General features: G+C 44.2%; 1 protein-coding gene across 13 annotated transcripts in view; it reads right to left on the bottom strand.

Annotated features, from left to right (window-relative positions):
• Positions 1 to 23,342, bottom strand: part of QKI (QKI, KH domain containing RNA binding) — a 331,524-nt gene that overhangs the window by 120,199 nt on the left and 187,983 nt on the right. The window lies entirely within an intron of this gene.

Genomic DNA, 23,342 nt, shown 5'->3' with positions numbered 1-23,342 from the left:
ATGTTACACTGACCCATTCCTATTCATTACAAATTCAGCATCCTTACTTGCCTGTAGTACTTGAGAGGAAAATGGAACACCAACTGAAGAAACCACATGGAGATCACTTTATATTGAAGATGTCAGTCTACAAAATACCAGTTCAATCAAAATCCTAGGTCATACTGCCCATTTTCCCACAAAAAACTCTGCTTTTCCTATTTTTAATAACTATTTGTATATTCACTTTAGTCATGCAATAAGTTGGACTTCTAACAGTTATCCCAGAATGTTCTATGAAATGTATCCATCACTTATATTCCCAACAAAACACTTATCAAAAGATGAAAACCATAGCAAATGTATAATCTTACATTTTCTATTAAAAGCACTGTCTTTAGGCAAGTCATTTTAAAGTTTCTTTATATAGCTTACAAACATCAGCTAAGATTATTAAAAAAAATTTCAAATCCAGTTTGCTTTTCACCAATTATGCTGTTTGTCTGCTTTCTGCATTTTATTTGAAGTGGACAACAAAACCAGACTGGTCAGTTTTGAGGTGCATCATTCACTGAAACAATGTTGTGCTTAGCTTTCCAACAGTACTGGAGAATGTTTCAAAGCCTCATAAAATATTGCTACTGACACTAGGTTTGTGAAACTAATTTACAAATTGTTAGTCTAAAATTACGTGATACCACACTTATTTAAAAAGTATAAACCACACATGAATACACACAGAAATCACGTAAGAGTATAAAATCTGCATTTTGGTTTTTCTAAAAGAATCTCATTCAGCAAAAAATAAATACATAAAAGCAACCAGCATTTGGCTAGGCATATCTTCTGAAAGTTTCCTAGATTACGATCAGATGAAACCATGATCATCTAGTCGGACTTAGTATTTTCACCTATTTTCACCATATTCATGCATCAGGCCTATAACTTTTGGGTGAATTACACCTGAATTTTATTTATTTTTTTAAGAAAGACATCCAATTTGATTAGAACACTTCAAGTGATGGAGAATTCACTACATCTCATTAAGTTGTTCCAGTGATTAATCATGCTCTCGAAGATTTTCATCTTTCTTTCAAATTTGAATGTGTCTAGCTTCAACTACCAGTCACTAGATTTTGTTATGCTAACTTAGAGAACCCTCTAAAATCAGGAATCTTATCCTCAATAAGGTATTTATAGACAGTGATCAAGTCATCTCTTAAACTTCTCTTGGATAAAACTAACCAGAGTTTCTTAAGTCTCTCTCCATAAAGCAGGTTTACCAGACAGTAGTCGTTCTTGTTACTCTATTCTGAATGCTTTCCTATTTTTCTAATTCCTTTACAAAGTCTGAACACCAGAAGCAGACACATTCCAGTAATGGTCTCGCCAATGCTACATATATTTTAATACTTTCTCTCCCTACTCAGACTTGATATTTCCATTTTAACATCCAAAGATGATGTTAGCTCTCTTAGCTGCAACATCACATTGGAGATTACATTAATTTGGTTATCTGTCATGATCCTTAAATCTTTTAGGAAGACTGTTTCCAGGATACAGCCCCCCATCTTGTAATTGTGACCGATATTATTGCTTGTTCCTTACCTCAGAACCTTCCATTTTGCTATATTTAAATGCATGTTTGAATGAGCCCTGTTTACAAAGCAACTCATATTACACTTTTCAGAGTAACAGCCGTGTTAGTCTGTATTCGCAAAAAGAAAAGGAGGACTTGTGGCACCTTAGAGACTAACCAATTTATTAGAGCATGAGCTTTCGTGAGCTACAGCTCACTTCATCGGATGCATACTGTGGAAAGTGTAGAAGATCTTTTTATACACACAAAGGATGAAAAAATACCTCCCCCCACCCCACTCTCCTGCTGGTAATAGCTTATCTAAAGTGATCACTCTCCTTACAATGTGTATGATAATCAAGTTGGGCCATTTCCAGCAGAAATCCAGGTTAGTGTTCTTGAGGGCAGGATCTTGGCCACCATGGACGCAGAAGCCCTCCACACCAACACCCCACACAAAGATGGACCACAAGCCGCCAAGAACACCATCCCCGACAATGCCACGGCCAACCTGGTGGCCGAACCCTGCGACCCCGTCCCCACCCACAACCATTCCACACCCGGGGACAATGCACACCCTCAAATCAGCGGCACCGCCATGTGCACCCGCACGGCCCCACAGCACGCCAACACCTCCATGGCTGACCCAGAACAACGACTCCCCAGCTCCCGCCCCCCAACGCCCCCACTCTACCCGCGCTACACTGATGACATCCTCATCATCTGGACCCATGGAAAAGAAGCCCCCGAGGAACTCCACCACGATCCCAACAATCTCCATCCCACCATCAACCCCAGCCCGGTCCAGTCCACACAAGAGATCCACCTCCCGGACACCACAGGGCCAACAAACGATGGTCACATAAACACCACCCCACACCGGAAACCCACTGACCGCCACTCCCACCCACATGCCTCCAGCCCTCACCCCGACCACACCACACGACCCACCGTCCACAGCCAAGCCCCGCGACACAACCGCACCTGCCCCAACCCCCCAGACAGAGACAAACACCCACAAGATCTCTATCAAGCACTCCCACAACCACAATACCCACCCGCGGAAGCGAAGAAACAGACCGACAGAGCCAGAAGAGCCCCCAGAAGTCACCCACCACAGGACCCCAACAAAGAAAACAACAGAACGCCACCAGCCGTCACCCTCATGCCCCTCTGCCATGTACACTGGCCAAACTGGACAGTCTCTGCACAAAAGAACAAATGGACACAAATCAGATGTCAAGAATCACAACATTCACAAACCAGTCAGAGAACACCCCAATCCCTCCGGCCACGCGACCACAGACACGAAAGTCGTGATACTACAACAAAAAAACTTCAAATCCAGACTCCAGCGAGAGACCGCCGAACCGGAATTCATCTGCAAATTGGACACAACCAACCCAGGCTTGAATAGAGACCGGAAGCGGCCAAGCCACCACGCAAGGCAACCTATCTCCCCCCATTCCCTTCCACCTCCCCCGCCCCCCCCACCCAGACGTTCTTGTTAGACCCTGGATTTGTGCTGGAAATGGCCCACCTTGATTATCATACACATTGTAAGGAGAAAAGGAGGACTTGTGGCACCTTAGAGACTAACCAATTTATTAGAGCATAAGCTTTCGTGAGCTACAGCTCACTTCTTCAGATGCATATCGTGGAAACTGCAGCAGGCTTTATATATACACAGAGAATATGAAACAATACCTATTCCCACCCCACTGTCCTGCTGGTAATAGCTTATCTAAAGTGATTTCCAGCACAAATCCAGGTTTTCTCACCCTCCACCCCCCCCCACAAATTCACTCTCCTGCTGGTGATAGCCCATCCAAAGTGATAACTCTTTACACAATGTGCATGACAATTAAGCTGGGCTATTTCCTGCATAAATCCAGGTTCTCACATCCCCCCCACCCCCATACACACACAAACTCACTCTCCTGCTGGTAATAGCTCATCCAAACTGACCACTCTTCAAGTTAAAATCCAAGTTAAACCAGAACATCTGGGGGGGGGGGGGTAGGAAAAAACAAGAGGAAACAGGCCACCCCGCACAATGACCCAGCCACTCCAAGTCTCCACCCAAGCCCAAATCAATAGTATCCAATTTGCAAATGAACCCCAACTCAGCAGTCTCTCGCCGGAGCCCGGACTCGAAGTTCCCCTGTTTCAAGATAGCGACCCTCATGTCTGCGATCGCGTGACCAGAGAGACCGAAGTGCTCTCCGACCGGTCCACGAATGCTACAATTCCCGACATCTGACCTGCGTCCATTCACTCCTCCACGCAGAGACTGTCCAGCTTGACCAATGCACACGGCAGAGGGGCATTGCTGGCACATGATGGCATATATCACATTGGTGGATGTGCAGGTGAACGAGCCTCTGATAGTGTGGCTGATGTTATTAGGCCCTGTGATGGTGTCCCCTGAATAGAGACTTGGAGTGGCTAAGTCATTATGCAAGGTAGCCTGTTTCCTCTTGTTTTTTCCTACCCCCCCCCCCCCCAAGATGTTCTGGTTTAACTTGGATTTTAACTTGAAGAGTGGTCAGTTTGGATGAGCTATTACCAGCAGGAGAGTGAGTTTGTGTGTGTATGGGGGTGGGGGGGATGTGAGAACCTGGATTTATGCAGGAAATAGCCCAGCTTAATTGTCATGCACATTGTGTAAAGAGTTATCACTTTGGATGGGCTATCACCAGCAGGAGAGTGAATTTGTGGGGGGGGGTGGAGGGTGAGAAAACCTGGATTTGTGCTGGAAATCACTTTAGATAAGCTATTACCAGCAGGACAGTGGGGTGGGAATAGGTATTGTTTCATATTCTCTGTGTATACATAAAGCATGCTGCAGTTTCCACGATATGCATCTGAAGAAGTGAGCTGTAGCTCACGAAAGCTTATGCTCTAATAAATTGGTTAGTCTCTAAGGTGCCACAAGTCCTCCTTTTCTTTTTGCGAATACAGACTAACACGGCTGTTACTCTGAAACCTGTCATTATGCAAGGCACTGCATTTAGCCGTATGGAGTGGAAATCTATCAACTGCATGAAAAAACTTGTACAGATACAGACAGACATCATCTTCCTTTCCAAATGCAAACAGATGGACATCGTACCAAAAGGACTGAAGGTAAAAAATCCATTACAATCTACATACCACACAGACTATGCTGACAGCTTATGCCACACGCTCTCAAAGAAACTGCGGAATCACCTGATCAACATCCTCTACAGCAAACAGGGAAAGATTAAGAATGAGCTCTCAAAAATGGATACTCTCATAAAAAACCAACCTTCCACACAAACTTCCTCGTGGCTGGATTTTACTAAAACTAGACAAGCCATTTACAACGCACACTTTGCTTCTCTACAAAAGAAAAAGGACACTAAACTTTCTAAACTACTACATGCTACAAGGGGCCACAGCAATGGTTCCCTCAACCCACCTAGCAATATTGTTAACCTATCCAACTATACTCTCAGCCCAGCAGAAGGAGCTGTTCTATCTCGGGGCCTCTCCTTCTGCCCCTCCACCCCCACGAACATGATACAGTTCTGTGGTGACCTAGAATCCTATTTTCGACGTCTCCGACTCGAGGAATATTTCCAAAATACCTCTGAACAGCATACTAATCCACAGAGGTCTCCCAACCAACACTACAGAAAGAGGGATTCTAGGTGGACTCCTCCTGAAGGTCGAAACAGCAGACTGGACTTCTACATAGAGTGCTTCCGCCGACGTGCACGGGCTGAAATGATGGAAAAGCAGCATCACTTGCCCCATAACCTCAGCCATGCGGAACGCAATGCCATCCACAGCCTCAGAAACAACTCTGACATCATAATCAAAAAGGCTGACAAAGGAGGTGCTGTTGTCGTCATGAATAGGTCGGAATATGAACAAGAGGCTGCTCGGCAGCTCTCCAACACGAGTTTCTACAAGCCATTACCCTCTGATCCCACTGAGAGTTACCAAAAGCAACTACAGCATTTGCTCAAGAAACTTCCTGAAAAAGCACAAGATCAAATCCGCACAGACACACCCCTGGAACCCCGACCTGGGATATTCTATCTACTACCCAAGATCCATAAACCTGGAAATCCTGGGCGCCCCATCATCTCAGGCATTGGCACCCTGACAGCAGGATTGTCTGGCTATGTAGACTCCCTCCTCAGGCCCTACGCTACCAGCACTCCCAGCTACCTTCGAGACACCACTGACTTCCTGAGGAAACTACAATCCATCGGTGATCTTCCTGATAACACCATCCTGGCCACTATGGATGTGGGGGCCCTCTGCACCAGCGTTCCACGCAGGGATGGACTGCAGGCCGTCGGGGGCACTGTCCCCGGTGGTGTCGCGGCTGGCCTGGTGGCTGGACTTTGTGGCTTTGTCCTTGCCCATGGCTACTTCACATTTGGGGACAGTGTGTGCCTTCGGATCGGCGGCGCTGCTGTGGGTGCCCGCATGGCCCCACAGTGTGCCAGCATTTTTGTGGCTGATTTGGAGCGGCGCTTCCTCAGCTCTCGTCCCCTGGAGCCCCTACTCTACTTGCGCTGTGTTGGTGACGTCTTCATCATCTGGACCCATGGAGGGGAGGCCCTTGGGGAGTTCCACCATGGTTTCGGCGGTTTCCGTCCCACCACCGGCCTCGGCCTGGTCCGGTCCGCGCGGGAGGTCCACTTCCTGGACACTGCAGTGCTAATAAACAATGGTCACATGGACACCACCCTGTGCCGGAGGCCTACTGACCGCTGTTCCTGCCTGCATGCCTCCGGCTTTCGCCCTGGCCGCACCGCACGGTCCATCGTCTGCAGCCGGGCTCTGCGGTGCAGCCGCGTTTGCTCCGGCCCCTCGGACGGAGACGGATGCCTGCGGGATCTCTGTCAAGCTTTCTTGCAACTGCGGTGCCCACCTGCGGAGGTGGAGAGACAGATTGGTGGAGCCGGGGGAGTTCCCGGAGGTTGCCTACTACAGGACAGGCCTAACGGAGAGGATGGCGGAGCGCCACTAGCCGTCACCTTCAGCCCCCAACTAAAACCCCTCCAACGCATTATTAAGGATCTACAACCTATCCTAAAGGATGACCCAACACTCTCACAAATCTTGGGAGACAGGCCAGTCCTTGCCTACAGACAGCCCCGCAACCTGAAGCAAATACTCACCAACAACCACATACCACACAACAGAACCACTAACCCAGGAACTTATCCTTGCAACTGACTTGTTCTCCTTATTTACCACTCCACCAATTTTTATATCTGTAGCAAAGCTTTTATATTTTCTTTCATATACTAATAATGCGCGTGTGTGTGTATATATGTGTGTGTGTGTGTGTGTGTGTGTGTGTACACACACACACACAGAATAGCACTGAGCCAAGAACAGATAATTAGGGTACCCTACCAGAAACCCCCTCATTTGACAGATTCCAGTAACAATTCTGCTTTCAGATCCATAAATTAACCAGTTTTTAATCCATTTAGTGTGTGCACATCAACTTTGCATAGTGCTATTTTTTTTTTTTTTTAGCATATCATGTAGTAGGCGGCTTTTATAAGGGAGTTGACTTAAGTATATTGTAAGTCAACATTTACTTTTAATAAAATTACAAGTTTAGTTGATAAAGGTATCAGATTTGTCTGACAAATTGTGTTTTCCATAACCCACGTATACTGTCATGTTAAAAACCCAGAATACGTTATTTACTGAATCTCACATCAACCATTCCAAGATTTTGCCCAGGACTCATATCAGACTAACTAGCTTATAGTTACCTGGATCAGCCCATTTACAGAATGGCAGCAGATTTTTGTGAAACAATTATAATTAAAAAAGTCACTTTCTGAAACATAGTTTTGTCTTTGTAAAAATTTGTCAGCAGCTGTAATTTAAAACTTCTTGAGACACCACACATTAGCTGTTCTGATACGTAATACTAAAACATAAGCTAAGGTATGATGATTATTCAATTTGTGGGATCTTGTGAGAATTCAACCTCCCAGTCAAATTAAAATAAAATTTTCCTCTGTAAAATTGTCATTTTAACAACTATTTCGATTTCTATTCTAGTCAATGGAAAATACGTTAAATTGTTGCTTCAAAAAGGATCTTTACTCATTTGCATGCCCTTCGATGAAAGGAAGTGAAATAGATTAAAATATCCAGTGTTTATAACTAAGTAATAGAATTCAGTTCCAACTCATCTTTAAAAGATCTGATTTTGTATTTAATGGATATTTTAAAAATTAGAACTTTTGTAAAATGGTCAATGATTTTGTTCAATTTTTTGTCCAGTTCGAGATTAGAAAAATCTTGCAATCAGCTTCCTGAAAGGGATAGTCTGTCCAGGCAGACTGATTTTGGGGACTAGTAAATAGACGATTGGTTCTGAACCAGGGTGGTACACAGAGGTCTTCCAGGGGGACATCCACTCATCCAGATATTTGCTTACTTTACAACAGGCTACGTAAAAAGCACTAGCGAAGTCAGTACAAACTATAATTTTATACTGACAAAATGAGAAAGTAAGCAATTTTTCAGTAATAGCATGCTGTGACACTTTTGTATTTTTATATCTGATTTTGTAAGTAGTTTTTAAGTAAGGTGCAATTTGAGGGTACACAAGCCAAATCCGACTCCTGAAAGGGGTATACAGTAACTCCTCACTTAACATTGTCCTGGTTAACGTTGTTACGTTGCTGATCTATTAGGGAAGAAGCTTGTTTAAAGTTGCGTAATGCTCCCTTACAATGTCGTTTGGCAGCTGCCTGCTTTGTCCACCGTTTGCAGGATTCTCTGGAAGAGCAGAGCCTCCCTGTGGGGATTAGAAGGGGGGGGGGGGGAGAGACACGACACAGCTCCCCTAAATTCCCTGTAAAGTATCCGAGGAACAGCCGTGTTAGTCTGTATTCGCAAAAAGAAAAGGAGTACTTGTGGCACCTTAGAGACTAACCAATTTATTTGAGCATGAGCTTTCGTGTGAGCTGTAGCTCACGAAAGCTCATGCTCAAATAAATTGGTTAGTCTCTAAGGTGCCACAAGTACTCCTTTTCTTCCTGTAAAGTATGTGGCTCTGCAGCTGCCCAGCAGCAGTTCAGCTGTCCCTCCCCTTACTGCCGTGCTGCTCCTGCGACCTTCCTGCTTGCTGGGGGAAGGGGGGAGAAGGGAGCTGATATCAGGATGTCTCCCTGCTCCTGCCCCCCCACTGCGTGCTTGCTACACAAAGGAGTGGAGGGGCTCAGAGACAGAAGGCGGGATGGGAGCTTCCTGGAAGCTGTTGCTTCCTCTCTGAACTCGCTGATCTCTTTAAAAGGGCAACGTACTTGAAGTGGGGTCAGCATACTTAAAGGGGCAATGCACGTCTCTCACTCATACATGCACCCCACCCCACCGCCAGCACTTTGGAAAGTCAGAACCTGTGCAGCCGTGCATGTGCTGTCAAGAGGAGGGAGTGGTGCGCTTCAGCTGGATAGCTTGGGCTCATCATGATGTTCAGTTTTTGCAGGGAAGTTTTTGCAGCTACTGCCCTGTATCTATTGTTTCCTCCCTCCTGCCTCAGTCCATGCTGCTTTGTAGAGTGTGAGGCTACAACAAAGAGCCCTTGAGGGCTCAGCCGAGTGCTAGTTCATCATTTAGCAGCAAGGCATTCCTGGGAAAAAACCCTTTGTAGTGATAATCAAGGTGGGCCATTTCCAGCAGTTAATAAGAATGTCTGAGGAACAGATTATCACTACAAAGGGTTTTCTTTCCCCTCCCCACTCTCCTGCTGGTAATAGCTCATCTTAAGTGATCACTTTCCTTACAGTGTGCATGATAAACACCCATTTTTTCATGTTGTGTGTGTATATAAATCTCCTCACTGTATTTTCCACTGAATGCATCCGATGAAGTGAGCTGTAGCTCACAAAAGCTTATGCTCAAATAAATTGGTTAGTCTCTAAGGTGCCACAAGTACTCTTTTTTTTTTTTGTAGTGGTCTGGAAAGGTTGAGAACCACTGAAGTAGACAGTCGCGAATGTTCAGATACAGATTAGTCAAGCTTGATGGATTCTTTAAAGGTTTTTTTCATCCAAACTGCTGAGTAGGAAAGAATCCTCAGTTTTCATATGATACACTTACTCTTGCTTGGCCTAGCCACTCTGGGAGAATGCCTTATTCCAACTCAAAGTACTCCAAAAATAAGTTACAGGGGAAGGTGGAAGCATGGCCATAAACTCTTAGATGTAGTGACAGAAGATGACTTGATGCCCTTGTCCTTGCCCAGACAATCAGACCTCCAAAGCCATGTGACTTCAAGAAAGGCCCATGCTTCCTTCTTTGGCAACTGACCATTGTTGCTGGGTTCCACCACCTCCTCATGAGCCAACAACTAAGACACAAACAAGCCTGTAGACCAGGAGACCGGCTAGCTAACAAACTTCACAAGAAGCTGAGAAGATCACTTTCTATGGCAAGCAATATTCTATAAATGTTTGAAATGTTTTAAGATTGAAGAGTTCACATGATCTTAAGTATGCAACTGAACACGTGTAAACCCCCGAAGGACAGCTCCTAAATTGCCCAACAGCAGCTATGACTTAAGCTGCTTATTCATAAATAAGCATAAATAATCTATGCTTTCCATTACAGGAGTTTGCAGATTAACACTCAGAAATTTTTGGTTTGTTAAAGATAAATTGGATTATCAAAGTCTTCCTTATAAAGTGTATGGGAATACCTGTAGCCAGCCACCAAGCAGGAGAGGGAGATAACTAAAACTCTGATATTAACGAAATAACAAGGTGGTTTCTTTGGGTTTATAAATAAATCTTAGCGAACTCAACTGGAATTTTTTCTCCCCTGCATGTTCCTTGTTTGACCAAACTGTTTGAATACTGAATTGGCTCCCAATTTTTTTGTGTTTTAGAAGTCAATTTATAAACAACCAATTTTTTATATGTTGCATAATTGTTTACTGATGTGAAATTACTGTATTTTAATCTATTTTATTTTTAACCTAGTTATTTGGATTTTTTTGCAGGGGACAATAACAATGTGTTTGTATACCTTTATTTTAGTTTACAGCTAGGTATAGTTAATAAAAACACATAAAATTGGAGCTATGTCTCTCATCAATGTTTCTTGAATTAGATGCCTGGGAACTTTAAGAACTAGAGAACTTGTGGAGTAAAATTAAGTAAGGTAGCCTTCTAAAAGGAAGCTCCAATTTGATGTTCTCAAAAGCACACAAAATGCTTTTCTCCAGCTTTAAAAAAATATGAGAGAGAGAACAGTGAATCAGGGAACAAAGACTCAGAATATAATACACTCCAGATGTGACAAATTCACTCTAAATATTCAAGTTTTGATGTTCCACTCTAAGGCCTTGTCTACACTACCAAGTTTTGCTGACAGAAGTTACGCCGCTTTAATTAAAGCGCTTTAAACAAACCAGTGTTACATGTCCACACTATGCTTCTTGTGTTGGCAGAGCACATCCACATAAGTAGCTCTTGCATTGACAGAGCAGTGCACTGTGGGTAGCTATCCCATCGTGCAACTGGCTGCAGGGTGCTTTGGGAAGGGTTTACAATGCCTCATGGGGCAGGTATAGCATCACATGATGCAGGTTTCTCAATCCCACCATTCCATGGGCATCCTACTAGATAGCCAGCCACTTTTCAACTGAAGTGTATGGGGGGAGGGGAGAGTGTGAGTGGGGAGAGGGAGAGACAGAAAGAGAGTGTGTTGGGGAAGTGAGAGAGATTGTGTGTGAGGGGAGCAGATATATGAGAGTGTGTTCAGGCGATGCAAACTACTTATCATAGAATATTAGTGTTGGAAGAGATCTCAGGAGATCATCTAGTGCAACCCCCTGCTCCAAGCAGGACCAACCGCAACTAAATCATCCCAGCCAGGGCTTTGTCAAGCTGGGCCTTAAAAACCTCTAAGGATGGAGATTCCACCACCTCCCTAGGTAACCCATTTCAGTGCTTCACCACCCTCCTAGTAAAACTGTGTTTCCTAATATCCAACCTAGACCTCCCCGCACCGCAACTTGAGACCATTGCTTCTTGTTCTGTCATCTGCCACCACTGAGAATAGAGCAGCTTCATCCTCTTTGGAACCCCGCTTCAGGTAGTTGAAGGCTGCTATCAAATTTCCCTTCACTCTTCTTCTACAGACTAAATAAGCCCAGTTCCCTCAGCCTCTCCTCATAAGTCATGTGCCTCAGCCCCTTCATCATTTTCGTTGCCCTCCGCAGGACTCTCTCCAATTTGTACACATCTCTTCTGTAATGGGGGGACCAAAACTGGACGCAATACTCCAGGTGTGGCCTCACCAGTGCTGAATAGAGGGGAATAATCACTTCCCTCAATCTGCTGGCAATGCTCCTACTAATACAGCCCAATATGCCATTGGCCTTCTTGGCAACAAGGGCACACTGCTGACTCATATCCAGCTTCTCATCCACTGTAATCCCCAGGTCCTTTTCTTATGGGGCGCCTCTATGTTTCTCTGCCCATAACATCAACAGCTTGCTTTCCTTAATTATACCCTTGCTCCCGACATTGGTTTATACCTGTGATGGTGCTCCTGTCTCTCTCTAACCTCAATAGGCCATTCTTGAGTCTATGGTAAAAGCACAGAAGGAAAAAAGGTTACTCTCCTTCTCGGGACTTGGTACCTCCTTGTTTGTTCACATGAAACACCTCTGTGACACTGTCAATAAGTACCTACACAGTCTTGCCCTGAATTAATGAGGCAGGAACTGCTCACAGGCATGGAATATTGTGCACAACTCAAATACGTTTATGTATAACCTGGAATCATGGGCAGTCCACAATCCCCGAGATTACAGGTCACTCAGATATGCTCCCCACCCTCTGGCCAAGGTATCCATTATTAACGTGATGGAAGGGAGGGGGGAGAGAAGGGAACTTCTACACACACAGTCTTGGCTCATCCACCAGTCCAACATCCTGTCCAAGATGCATACCAACTTGTCTAGGAGGTGAAACGGAGGATGACAGACTGACTTGAGCCAAGCCTGCAGTGCCCTGAGCAGTCATGCATGTACATGCATCTACTTGACCTAAGAATCTGATGATGATCCTTGAAGGACATACCTGGGAAGTGGCAGGAATGTTCTGGCACAAGAAGAACTCAGGAACTTCCTGTGGCCAGGATCAATACCCACATGGAAGTAGGCAACCTGTAAGTCAATGGCAGCACACCAGTCTCCCAGATCTAGGGAGGAGATAATTGTAGCCATGAATACCATTCTGCTCCTTATCTTCTTTACTTGTTCAGGTTCCAAAAGTCTACGATGGGACTGAGTTCTCCTTTGGCCTTGGGTATTAGAAAATAATTGGAATCCATACCCCTGCCCTGATGTAGAAGGGTCACCTCCTCTAAGGCCTCTGAAGAACGTAAGGTTTGCATTTTTTATTTTAGTACAGACTCATGAGGAGGTCCCTGGAGATGGACTGGATAGTAGAAGGGAAATAGAAAGGAACTGCAGGATGTATCCCAATTGCACCAGGCTTAGTACCCATTTGTGCAAGGTGATGAACTATCACATGTAGAAAATGGGATAACCTGTCCCAGAAAAGTGGGGAATGGCCAGTGAAATCCTGGTCAGGTAGCATGCTGTCTTTGACATAAGAGTCAAATCAGCTGCTTTGAGTCCTGAGGACATCTAAATGAAGAAACCAAGGAAGTAGAAGGCATTGGCCTTCTCTTCTGTGACCTTTGCCTCCTCTTAGATCATCAGCCTCCTGGAAGATGTAATACTGCTGTCTAGGACGTTTTGAGAATTATATTTTGTCCTTTTCATCACCTGCATATAGAGGTTCAAAAACTTCACAATTCCTCTCAAGTCCTTCAGGGAATGCAAAGTCTCATCTGTTTTAGATAAAAGAAAGATACCTCAAAGGGGAGGTCCCCAATTGTCTGCTGCACCTCCACAGGAATCCTCAATGACTGCAACCAGGAGGAATGGTACATAGTCACTGCCCATGCAAAATCCACCATGTCCAAAGAAGCCTGAAGAACTGATTGAAAGATGAGGCATCTCTGAGTGACACGCAAGTAAAACTGGACTCTTTCCAATTAGATAGTCATATCTCCACAACAGAACATGGTGATTAGCAATAAGGAATTATAAACTCATCGTAGAATAACCCATTCTACCAAAATGGTCACATTTTTGGCATCTGTGTCTTTGGGGATAGCCGTAGCCCAGTCCTGACAGCTTCTCTCATTCACCGCATCCATAACTAATGAGCCAGGTGCGGGACGTAAACAGAATAGTTCAAACCCATAAGATGGAACCCAATATTTCTTTTCTGCTCTTTTGGCTACACGTGAAACAGAAGATTTTGGCCAGCTGCATAACGACCCTATTTATAGGCAGGACCACCTTTCCTGACTCTGTGGAATGGAAAACTTCAGAGAGCTTCTGGGTATTCTCTTAAATAACTCACCCACTTAAATATCCAAAAAAGCTGCCATTTTCCTGAGGACCTCTTGATATACCGCAGTCATCCGGTACTGGAGATGATCTCTCCAATACTAGAGCCTCATCAGTAATGAGGAAGATGCCTTAAGCAAAGGAGATAGCTCCCATGGCTGTTGTTGCAGTATCAGAACAGGGTGTGGCTCAAGAGAAGGCTGAAGTAAGTCCTGTAACCTAAGAGTCCAAAAGCTGATCAGTATCAACCAGCATGAGAAGGCTCCCTCCTGGAGGATCTAACTCATATGAAGTATTGGCAATATAGAACTGGATGCTGGGGGCGTCCCCCCATGGCATCCAACAGGCCACGGACGGGGATGTATGGTACCAGGCCCCAGGTATGTCTGTCCCAAGCGCTGAACACTCTGGCTGAACTCTTCTCAAAACAACACCGGTGAGAGTGGAACCAAGAGGAAGGTTTGGACTCTCATTATGGATATACCTGAGAGACTACTTTGAGTCTGACAAGAAATCGAAGTATTCCAAGAACCAGGGTGGCATGGTACCAGGAAGGGGTCCCCAGCGATCGAGATCTTGATCTATGTCAGAGATGCAGCACCGGAGGAAGCATGGATGGCTTCTTAGCTGCTGATAACACACCACGTGCAGGGTCCGGGTTCTGAACCAAACCAGAGGAGACAGAAAAATAGTGTTGAAACCAAAGCTGGTGGCCCTAGAAAAGGATTTTCTGTGCCCCTGACCTGGGGCTTTTGTCCTAAGTAACAGTGATGGTGGTAAACAGGTACAACAATCACTGGCCATGGCATAGACTCTTCGACAGTCAGTACAGACATGGGCTACTGTCCTGTAGTGATCAGGGATGATTGCTCTGCTGCCACTGAAGAAGCAAGTAGTCTCATTAGTCCCTGAGAAGGCACCAGAGTCAACAGATCAGGTCTCTCTGAATTAAGGATGTAAATCTAGTTTATAAAGGTAACCGTTTAAACGATTAAAATTATATCGTGTAACCTGTCAACTGATTAAAGTGAGAGGGGCCGGGGCTGCTCTGGGCTGGTGCTGCTCCAGCTGGCTAGCTGGCCTGGGGAGTGGAGCTGGGGCTAGAGTTGGCCGGTGTGGCTGGAGCTGCTCCAGCCGGCCCAGGGCTGGGAGTTAACAGTTAGGGTTGGTTAATGGTAAGACTAGTGCTTATCAGTTAACCATTTTAATATTTCACATCCCTACTCTGAATGAGCCAATACCAGAGCGATGAGCCAAAGGATGCTCTCTACCGTTGGTACTGGAACAACCTTCTATGGAAGAATCCCACACACTGATGCCAACTTCTGCTATGTTTTGAAGCCGGGTCTGCTCTGATGTCTTGTGCATCAAAGACTACCCTCCTGGATGACAGGAATCTCCTGCGGCCTCTCTCTGTACCCACAGTGTGGGGAGCACTCCAGCAAGGAGACTTTTAAAAGCATGCCTTGGTTGATCAAGGGGCCTCTGATGCCAGTCTAAAAGCAGCCTGCATCAGAATACATGGGAAACACTCCTCTCTCAGCTTCCTCAGTCTAGTCTTGAAGCTGTGACAAATGGAGTACTTGGCTCTAATATGGCCCTCACCCAAAGATTTGAAATAGGGGGAATGAGGGTCACTGACAGACATAGGCTCCCCCAGTACCTGGCAGGGTCCACAGACCCACCAGACTGGAAAAATCAAACTGAGAACTAAATCTGAAAATGAAATACAGAACGAAAATAAAAAGAACGTCGAAGTACTTTAAATCTGAGTACCAGCGGTTAGAATCAAGTAGTTTTGTTCACAGGAAACACAAACACTCCTTACCACCAGTGGTCTATGGAACTGAAGGAGGAGCCGGGCTGCCCCCATGTGTGACCATCTTTAGGAAACAATGTAGAACTTTCCTCTTTGAGAAAGTCCTTCCTTCTGAAGTGCTGCTCAGAACACAATGTCCCCATTCTATTCATAAATACCTACCAACCTCCCTCTGCCAAACAAAAAACAGACTCCAAGCCAAGTTTTGACCCCTAAAATTGAGACATGCCAAAGATTCCATGAAGTTCACTAAGGACTTCTGCATTGTTATTTGATTTTATGTGGAACTGGCTCAGATACTACCATGACAGGCAGCAGTATAAAGACCTAAAATAGATAATTGACAATTTTGGCATTAGTCATCTAATTTTGTGTGCCCAATTTGAGAAGGCGAGGGCCTGACTTTTCAGAGTATTTAGCGTTATATCACACTTTATATGTTCAGGGAAGAGCTCCCATTGACCTCAGTTGTAGATGAGTGCTTAGCACTCTGCAAATCAGATCTCAGGGTCCCAAAAAAATGAGAAACACTGGCCAGCTGAAATTTTGGTCTACATCACTTGTCTAGCATCACATAGGAAGAATCCAGTTCTCTAGAGCAGCATTCAACTGCCTTAATGATCAGATTCATCTCTTTTCCTGCAGTCTTCTGCCTCATTCACTTCACACCTTCCGCAACAAGTGATGGAGGGGGTCTTATATAACTTCATTCACTACACAGCCCTGATTCATTCCCAGAGCATACTCCATCCTGTGCACTGTGTGAGGCAGGGGTCTTTTGGAAAAAATGTGTGTTCATGCAATTAAAAAGTGTATCACTGCAAATTAGGAAAACAAATTAAAGATCCACAGGCAACCTTAATTCGGACAGGTTTCAGAGTAGCAGCCGTGTTAGTCTGTATCTGCAAAAACGAACAGGAGTACTTGTGGCACCTTAGAGACTAAAATTTATTAGAGCATAAGCTTTTGTGGGTTACAGCCCATTTCATCGGATGCATAGAATGGAACATATTGTAAGAGATATTACACACACACATAGGTAAGTTGGAAGTTGCCATACAAACTGTGAGAGGCTAATTAGTTAAGATGAGCTATTATCAGCAGGAGAAAAAGAACTTCCGTAGTGATAATCAAGATGGCCCATTTAGACAGTTGACAAGAAGGTGTGAGGATTCTTAACTTAGGGAAATAGATTCAATGTGTAATGACCCAGCCACTCCCAGTCTCTATTCAAACCCCAGTTAATAATATTAGTTTACAGTTAATTCGTTAATTCTGACATTTCCTAATTTTTGGGTGCTTAACTTTGCAACCATAATGTTTGTTTTTTTTAATATAGTCTTTTTGGATGTAATTTTCTATGTTTTTCACAAAGTTAAATTTGAGAAAAAAATTTCCCCATGTTGGGAACCATATTGACCCTCGACATTCAGAACTCATCATAACATTACCTTGTCTAGGTTTGGGAGCGTCATTCATGTGTCATGCCACTTAAACCACTGGATGCACATGCTGAAGACAAACAGATGAGCTCTGTGATCCAGCAAATCCCATATACACAAGCATGACCTCACAAAAAAATTTCTAAGTGTATTGTCTATCTGCTGACAGAATGAACTGTCCCTAAGTGTTCGGATTGACAGAAGAGAGGTGCATTCTCTTCACGTTACAAAGTCAACATAAAAATGACTTTCAAGGGAGATGGGAAAATTTACAGGCAAGTAAGCTTTATTTTGACCAAGATCTTTCTTCTCACATATATATTCAGCATTAAAGTGACCATGTGGTACCTAAAAGGAAAATGAAAAAAATAAAAGTGAATCTAGAGAATGGGAAGATTTCATTGAAATAATTGTATATAATAATTTCTAGCCTCACTGTGGCATGCAACCAAAACACAGACCACACACACAAACCAAACACATCCATACTACTGCACCAGAACAATCTTGTTTCTTTCTGACTGCAACGTGTTTCCATGGATAATGCAGAAATGCTATTTCACACCTTATTTTAAAATAACCAAACAATTAAGAAGGACCTCTGAGAAGTCGGTGGCTAAGACAGACTGACATGTCAGTGTTAAAGAGATGAAGTACATCATGGGAAAAAAAAAGATAAACTGACAGCTTGGAGAATGGAAAGACAAGGTGGGTAAGATAACTACTTATGCTAAACCATCTGTTCCTCCTTGCATTTTGCTGTGATGTTGGGAGTAAATTTCCCAGACCTGAAGAAGAGCTCTGTGTGGCTTGAAAGCTTCTCTCTCTCATCAACAGAAGTGGATCCAATAGAAGATATTACCTCACTCACCTTGTTTCTCTAACATCCTGGGTCAGACATGGCTACAACTATACTGCATGCAGCCTGGAGAACGTTCATAGGACCTTTAAAGATGTGCACATTTTCATTCTCTTGACTTATTTCTCATGTAAATCAAAGATTTCTGTTAGATTCTTCAACTTCTCAAATTAAATCAAATCTACTTATCACATTAAATCAAGTTTCTGATAATTTAAAAATATTTTTATTTCAATCTTTTGTAGGAAATTCACTATAATTAGTTCTGAAAGACAACTAGAATCATCTTTATGGGAGAGGCAGAAAGGGGCAATTTGTCAAAGGTTTAGGACAAAAGAAAGCCTGTTCCCAAGATACTGGTTGCAATCATTGAATAAGTGAAGAAAGATTGGGGACCTCTGGGAAGTGTCAAGAAGAAGCAGCTGAAGGTATACCAGAAACCTACCGAAGTGGTTTTCTGCTCTACCTATAGGGCATGGATATAGATAAATTTAAATTTAGTGCACACAGTTAGGCAACTAAGTACATTTTAAGCACCTTCAGGGATTTGGTTGTTAAGAGGGTATAAGCACCCGAAGCTCCATCTGGAGTGGTCAGCACCCCTAAAAAAATCAGGCTACTTATTTAGATGCCCAACATTAGGACCCCAAGTATGTAAATTCTGGATATAACTGATATACCACTATTAACTAAGTCTGGAACTTGCCATTAGAGTACACACATAACTTATAGTTATCAAGGGCACACTATATTCCTTTTCTCTAGGCCATTTTGTAAGTAATAGTTCTAATCTGAACCATAATAACCAAGAACAGGACAAGCAGATGGGATACTTCATCTACCTATTAATATTAGGAATAGAAATTCTTCATATAAGAAAAATAATTTCTTCAAATTTATTTTCATATGAGCTCAAAGATTATACATTTTACCATAAAAATGACTAATGTTTTTAAAAATGTTTCCATTTTCATGACTCCAGTGACTGAATGCCAGTATTCAGTCAGGGATCGGTCCTGCTTTGAGCAAGGGGTTGGACTAAATGACCTCCTGAGGTCCCTTCCAACCCTGATATTCTATGATTCTATGATTGAGGATATGTTTTAGGGGAGCAAGAAAATTTTACCCAAACTCCTAACACCTTCCATTTTATCCTCTTTATTTGTATGTTTAAAAATTCATAACCATTTCTTAATGTATTCAGCTATTTATTTAAGACTAACTTTTTTAAACCAATAGTTAAAATTTAACTCAAACATATAAAAAAATCCTTAAATTGAAACGCTTTGAACTCAGATTTATAAACAATATCTAGTGTCCCTAACCTCTGTTTGTCAGAGGGTGGAGATGGATGGCAGGAGAGAGATCACTTGATCATTACCTGTTAGGTTCACTCCCTCTGGGGCATCTAGCATTGGCCACTGTAGGCAGACAGGATACTGGGCTGGATGGACCTTTGGTCAGACCCAGTATGGCCATTCTTATGCTCTAATTTAAAACTGCAGAATGTCTGTCTGATTTATTTACTGGGTCTGTAATAAGAAGTCTGAAAATTATATTTCATACTGCACTTTTGACCTATCATATTTCCAATAGTTACATTACATGACAAAAGCAGTTTTGCTGATATTTGCAACGTACAAGTTTTCTGAGGAAAGCACTGTCTCTTCATATGTCCTGGTACAATGCCTAGCACCAGGGGCCCCAAACCTAAGGCTTTGTCTACATTAGAAAGTTTTGTTGGCAAAAGGCAGCTTTTGGCAACAAAACAAAACCACCTTGATGAGAGACAGGTTTTTTGTGCTAATGTTTTAGCGGCAAAATGCCAGTGTAGACACCGTGCTTGGTTTTGCCACTATAAATGACTTCCAGGAGGTGATGTCCATGCTGACCACTCTGGTTAGCAGTTCGAACTCCGCTGCCCTGCAGCCAGGTAAACAACCTTTCCCACCCCTCCCCCTTTAAAGCCCCACTAATTTTTGAAGTTCCACTTCCTGCTTGCTTGGCATGCAGAGCTCATATTACATCTTCCCACTTAACTATGGAGATGCTACATGGCAAAAGCTCTCCTGCTTGGATCAATGCGAAACTGTTGGATCTCGAGTATATGGGGAGAGGAGGTTGTCCAGTCCCAGCTGTGCTACAGCCATAGGAATTTCGATACCGACAGGCAGATTTCTCATGGCTTGTGTGAAAAGGGGTACAATCGGGACACAGTGCAATGCAGAGTGAAGATAAGGCATACCAGAAGGCAAGGGAGGCAAACCGTTGCTCCAGTGCTGTGCCCAAGGCCTGCCAGTTCTATAAGGAGTTGGGTATCATACTCAGTGGTCCACCAAGAACCCAGTGGAGACTTTGGCGGGGTCTGAGGTAGTGGAAAGCGGACCTAATCCAGAGGATGAAGTCGTGGACGAGAAGGTGGAGTTACAGGATGCTGTGGTGCCTACAGTGGGGTCATCAGGCCATTTAAGAACTGTTCTAACTCCAGAGTGGTCTAGCCAGTCCTGACACACACAGTCCAGCAAGCAAGAAGCAAGAGAGGAGATGCTTGGTAAGTTTTGTTTTTTAAAGTCAGTGGTGCTTGGTTACATGATGGCTGCAGGGATAGAAATGTGTTTCTGTGTGCTGGACTTTTCTGTGTGCAGATAAGCAATACAGCAGAACGGTGAGTTGATGGACACCAACTTTTCATGGGAATCCTCTAGAGAGATCGATAGGAAACTTTCCTGTAGGTACTCGGCAATTCTCTGCTGGACGTTCCTTGGCAGAGCTGCTTTGTTCCTTCCTGCATTGAATGAAGCTTTCCCATGCCACTCGGCAATCACCTGCAGGGACCAAAGTGGCACACAGGCAAAGAACACAGACATAGGGTCAGAAGCCGCAAGCATGCAGCAGATGCAGCCTTGCTTCCCTAGTTACCTTCAAGAGTGAGATATCTGCTTCAATGACCCCTGTGGAAAAGGGTTATAGAATTTACAATATTGTCCCTCATCGCCTGCACTGCGTCCTTTCCATAAGCACCACCGCTGTTTACCCCAGGTACAAGACCCCTGCTGGCTAAACTTACCAGGCCGGGGGTGTTCACAGAGACATGTGTTTGCCAAGGGACACTGAGAAAGTGCTTGGTATGTTACAAGAGCTGTGCTAAATTGCAATGATTCAATGCTGTGCGTGAACGAACAATCACGCTTGTGTATTGTTTCTTGTGCTTCTGCAGATATGGCTTTCAGGGGAAACCCCCTATACGCAGACAGAGTGCCTCCGCCAGATAAAGTGTCCAAGACGGAGCAAGGAGGGCATGTTCAAAGGCAGGACAGAAAAGAAAATCATTACCTAATTAAGGACCCCACTGAGCGAATGATAAACGTAATGGAGCAGCAAACAGAGATGCTCAAGTCCCTCATAAAGCTGCTGTCAGAACTGATGCATGCCCATGCTCCCCTACAGCAAATTCAGAACTGTTTTCAAGCCCCTCCCCCCCCCGCATTCCCTGACACTTCCCAGAACTTCTCAGTTTCCCATTCACTCCACCCCCCTTTCAAAATGATTGCTGGACCTATGCCCAGCTCCTACAGTCTGTCCTTCTCTGCTCCCTTCTTGTCCCACCAAGTGTTTGTGTGTATCTGAAAGATAATTGATCTTTATTTAGGCCCTAAAAATTGAGATAGCAGGTGGCAGCAAGATAACAAAGGAAGTTTAATGCTTTGCTTACTGAAATCCTAGATCACAAATAATTGAAAGTGCTTCCTAGGAAAATTCAATTTAATGAACCACTGCAGTTTGCAGCGTAGAAATATACATTATTGATTCTCATTCTCAAAGTGTTGCCTCAAAGCTTCTATGATTCAGACTGCCCCTTGTTGTGCCCCTCTAATAGCCCTAGTATCAGAGTGCTCAAAAATCAGTTGCCAGGTGCTGTGCCTCAGCAATCCATCCCTGAACAAATCTTTCACCCTTAGCTTCACAAATATTATGCAACGTACAACAGGTGGTTATGACAATGGGAATAGTCTCCTCATTGAGGTCTAACCTGCCCTAAACGCATCACCATCAAGCCGTTAATCTCCAGACAAACATTCCACGGTCATCCTGCACCTATTCAATCTATTGTTGAAGCACTCCTTACTGCTATCCAGGTTTCCTGTGTACTGCTTCATGAGCCATGGGAGTAAGGTGAGCTGGGTCTCCCAGGATCACTATGGGCATTTCAACATTCCCCACTAGAATCTTCTGTTCTGGAAATAAAGTCCCCATCTGCAGCTTTCTATACAGGCCAGCGTTCCTGAAAATATGTGCATCGTGGACATTCCCAGACCAACTAGCATATATATCAGTGAAACGACAGGGGTGATCCGCAAGCACCTTCAATACCCCTTTTTATTGATGCATTCCATTGCAAGGTGGTCCGGCGCCAAAATTGGAATGTATGTGCCATCTATCGTCCCACCACAGTTAGGAAAACCCATTTCCGCAAAGCCATCCACTATTTCACGCACATTGCCAAGCGTCATGGTGTGTCAAAGCAGGATGAGATTAATGTTCCTGCACACTTGCCTGAATGCAGCCCCAACAGTCTATTTCCCCACTCCACAGTGATTAGCGACTGACTTGTAGCAGTCTGGAGTTGCCTGCTTCCACACTGCAATTGCCACGCACTTCTCCACCGAGAGGCCAGCTCTCATTTTGGTGTCCTTGCGTCACAGTGCTGGGGCGAGCTCTACACACAACTCTAGGACATGGCCTTCCTCGTCTGAAAATTCTGTAGCCACTGCTCATCATCCTAGACCTGCATAACGATGCAATCCCACCATTCAATGCTTGTTTCCCGAGCCCAAAAGCAACAGTCCACCATGTGCAGCTGCTCCATGAATTGCAAAAGTAATCGTAAGTCGCTCCTATCCATGTCACCCGGGAAGTCAGGCTAGTCTGAATCCTATTCAGTTAGGAACTTTATGATTAACTGCACTGCCTTCGGCGATGTGTTAATGACAGTTAGCAGAGCATTGGAGAGCAGTGCAGGCTCCATCCTTTCCACACAGAGATGGCGGGCAGACAGCGAACAAGAACCATTGAAAAATGCTGCAAACCGAAGCTGGAAGACCATGGAATGCTGGGACCAAAACCAATGCATCATGGCACATTGAGCCAGCACCCATGATGCACTGCAATCCATTCTGCCAACCCAGAAGTCACAGTGGTATAAGGTG

The sequence above is a fragment of the Lepidochelys kempii genome, chromosome 3 (assembly GCF_965140265.1).
Source record: "Lepidochelys kempii isolate rLepKem1 chromosome 3, rLepKem1.hap2, whole genome shotgun sequence".
Taxonomy (NCBI): domain Eukaryota; kingdom Metazoa; phylum Chordata; order Testudines; family Cheloniidae; genus Lepidochelys; species Lepidochelys kempii.
This window is presented reverse-complemented; position numbering and strand designations above follow the sequence as displayed.